The sequence below is a fragment of the Lissotriton helveticus genome, chromosome 4_1, assembly GCF_964261635.1.
Source record: "Lissotriton helveticus chromosome 4_1, aLisHel1.1, whole genome shotgun sequence".
Taxonomy (NCBI): domain Eukaryota; kingdom Metazoa; phylum Chordata; class Amphibia; order Caudata; family Salamandridae; genus Lissotriton; species Lissotriton helveticus.
In genome coordinates, this window is record NC_136063.1 from 460,393 (window position 1) to 464,631 (window position 4,239).

A 4,239-nucleotide genomic window follows, 5' to 3' on the forward strand; every position below is an offset into this window, starting at 1 on the left:
TGTGTTCTTGGCACATTCAATTTCGCTATAGCCTGAATTCTTTCTGGGGTCAGTTTCCCTCCCATCCTTCGATAAGAGGTGACCTAGGTAGGTCACTTCTTGTCGACAATATTGCAGTTTGGAAAGTGACACCTTGTGATGCAAATCACACAGAGGATGCAACAATGACAACGTGGCCTCTTTACAGATTTCCTCAGTGTCCGCAGCAATAAGCAAATCATCCACATACTGAATAAGGGCAGCACCTTCAGGTAAAACAATTGTATCAGGAAGCAGCTGATAGGGTTTGTAGTGGTTACAGATAGACAGGCGCTCTACCTGGAATTAACGTTACACTTCGTAGGGAAATGATGTCTGTGGCGTGGTGCGTAAAGAGCGAACGGAGTAACCCTAAACCGTTCCAAGAAAATCTGGACGACCTTCGCTATTGAACAGAAGCAATGCTCTCGCAACCACAAAGCAGTGTAAAACACAAAAAAACAGTAATAACAATAAGGTAGAAAACAACAGCAGATCTTATGTTCTTAGACTTTTCCAAAAGACGTTTATTGGATCCACATTCAGCCGACACGTGTTTCGTCGTGTTCAAAAAGTGGAGTCGACACGACTCTTCAGGGCTGGTAAATAGACCCAGGCATCTATGGGTCTATGCGAAACGTAGGTGTGGTTGAGCGAAGAATCCTGTTTGTAAATTGACAGGTAATCAATATCTTTAAGATCCAAAGAACCCTGGTTCCGGGTTAAAAGTTATATGTACGACTATTCTTCTGACGTAGGCGCTCAGTGAGGCGCATTAGTACCAAAAAGAGACTAGACACGTGTGAGTGTCTGACTATACCGGGAGGGGATCCAAAATAAAAATTAAGGGCTGGATTTATGTTCCGTTATCCTTGTACGAGTAGTGCACTATGGTTCGGAATCCCTCCTCTGTGTGTTCCCGGTCGCCGTGTTCCAAAGACTTTGGAACTCACACGTGTCTAGTCTCTTTTTGGTGCTAATGCGCCTCACTGAGCGCCTACGTCAGAAGAATATTTACCAGCCCTGAAGAGTCGTGTCGACTCCACTTTTTGAACACGACGAAACACGTGTCGGCTGAATGTGGATCCAATAAACGTCTTTTGGAAAAGTCTAAGAACATAAGATCTGCTGTTGTTTTTTACCTTATTGTTATTACTGTTTTTTTTGTGTTTTACACTGCTTTGTGGTTGCGAGAGCATTGCTTCTGTAAAACAATTGTATCAAGCTGTGTTTTTAGAGCTTGACCATATATTGATGGACTTTCACAGTAGCCCTGAGGAGCACGCTTAAAGCGGAAGCTGCGTCCTCCTAAACTGAAGGAAAAAATATCCCTGCTCTCCTCAGCTATCGGGATGCTGAAGAAAGCATTCTTCAAATCGATCACCGAAAACCAGGTGGCAGAAGCTGGAATCATAGTCAATAAAGCAGTAATGTCGGGGACAACTGGAAATTGTGGCACAACTATTTTATTTACCTCTCTGAGATCAATCACAAAGGGGTACACAGGTGGCTGAGAGGGATCAATTCGCTTTAAAACAGGCAGAACAGGACTATTGCAAACGTTGCCTCTTGTTTCTTCAATCACATCTTTTTCATCTAGATCGTAAACGATCGCTAGCAAAGCCTTTTCACCTTCACTCGATATTTTGTATTGGGGAATTCGTGGCATTTTAACATTGGCTTTCAATGTTACAACATATGGTGGTATTTCTAAAAGACCCACATCATTAAGACCAGTAGCCCAAAGAATATCTGGAAGAAGCGACAATTCTGTTGGAAGTTTGTCCCTTGACAAATACATTGGAGAAACCACTTTCTTACCCAGTGTAAGTTGTACTCCAGAAGGAGAACAGTACAAAGTCGCATACAACCTTTTTAACAGATCTAATCCCAACAAGTTTTCACCACAACCTGTTGTCAGAATAAGGGGTGCTTCGAATTCACATGGACCAACAGAAAGAGACAAAGGGTCAGAAATCGGGTTCCTAACCGGGGCGCCAGAAAAACCTACAGAAACATTCATTTCGCCAGACAAAGGTGCGCCAGGGAGTTTGGAGTGCATAATAGAACTCTTTGTAGCACAAGTATCCAACAGAAAAGGTTCTGACACACCTGATGTAATCACCTCAACGTATGGTCCATTCTGATCTACTGGAACTGAAACAACTCCCTCTCTTTGTCTATGGCTGTCCTAGCAATCATTACCTTCCCAATGCTCATCTTCTGTATAGTAATCATCCGCATAGTACTGAGCTGTCCTACCAGATGCGTTATTCTGCTGATCGAACCTATTCATAGAATTTTGAGGTGGAAGGGGACGTGCGTTTTGGGGGACGTTTCCACATCCTCTACCTCTAGGCGCTTGCTGAACACCACGACCTCTTACACCAGAAGCACCATTTGCACGCTGTAACAAAATAGGACAACTATACTTGAAATGAGCCTCTTCCTTGCAATACGAACACTGATTGGGGCCTACAGGGACACGTGGCTGAGCATACTCGACTCTTTGCGATTTCCTCTGATACTGTTGAGGCTGCTGATAATTATTCTGATAGTTATTCTGACCACCATTATTCTGACCACCACCACCACGTGGCGGATATGCTTGCTGTAACAAAACCTTAGTTTTCAGCTCCTTAGTTTTCTTTTCTGCTCTATCTTTTTCGTCTTTGTCTCTATTTTCGTAATATTGTGCAGTAGCCAATATCTGTGTTGAAGACGAAACTGCCCAAGAACTCTCTGAATCTTTTAACTTTTTACACAACTCTGGAAGCAGATTTTGCACGAATTTATCGACGAACAAACGCTGACCACCTTCTGTGCTCATATCCTGACCACTGTGGTCGACAAATGTTTCTTCAAACCTGGTGAAGAAATCTGATACTGTTTCCTCTTTCTTCTGCTTACATGCAGACAAATTATCCCAATTTACACGTATTGCAGGCATTATCAATTTCATGTAATCAATTATTTTACCAGGAAGTTCAGCTACTAGAGGCTCGGGTTTAGCACCACCAACTTGTCTGGCATCTGCAGCAGCAATATTAGCCCATGAGTCACCTAACTCCTGATCATGATCTGCATGACGAATCTTACCCCATAAAGGCTATGGAACAACATTCCCAAATAACATATCGATATTGGCTAAATTCATGATACATGACCCAGCAGTCTGTGACAACTTTTTGTAATACCCTGCAGGATTTTTACGGGGATCAGGTAATGTCTGTTTAAGGGCTAAAACTTCAGCTCGCCTCCCTGGGACATGTACCCACACACGCTGAAAGTGTGGCAGAATAGGTGGGTCAACAGTTGTGTCACCCTCGCTCCGTTGTGGGGGAACCACTCTCATGGGGTATTGTCGCGCCTTTTTCCTACCTTGCTCAAATAGCGACTGAGAAGGGCCCCCCTTACTCCGATATGACAACAATATCTCAACTGCTCTCTCAACATCGCGACCTACAATCATGCCCTCTGCAAAATTGAACCGCACACGACACAACTCTTGCGGGTTGTATTCCAGATCATTGTCTTCCAAATGCTCACAGAGAAAAACACACATTTGTTCAAAAACATATCTCTGCGTCGGTGCTTCCATTGACGGAAGACTTCCATGACAGACTCTACATCATACTTTACAGTGTCCATAACCCATTTATGCGCTAAGCAATTCAGGGAATCTCTCTCTTGATAGTCAGGCAGTTGACTTCGCAACTGTCTTCGTCCCATGTTAGGGGTCGTAGTAGGCGACCCGAAAAGAGGTGAGAAAAGATTAGTAACAGTGTTGGCCATTCTCTGTCGAACGGAAGGAGAAACTGACGGAAGAACGGGTGCAAAAACAGGGTGAGATAAGGTAGAAGCAGAGACAATAGCAGAGGAAGCATCAGGAGAAATAGAAGGCGCACTAGGCAAAGTCGTAGAAAGCACAGGTGAAGCAGATGTGGTCGGTGGGCCTGGAGGAGGCTGCACCGAAGGAGCAGGAGCCAGCTGAAGAACAGCTGGTGGGTGCTGTGGAGGAACAGGCGGCACTGCAACCACAGGTTGCGGGGGTGCCGTGGCATTTTGAGCATAGGGAGGTGGCGAATTTAATAAATGCGACATAAAGGGATCTTTTTCAAGCCCTTTTGCTGCATCTTGCTGAGTAGGTGGCAAAACTGGATAGCATTTATCTATTACCATTTTACGTTGCCTGTGCAACTGCTCACTCATCTGTTCGTC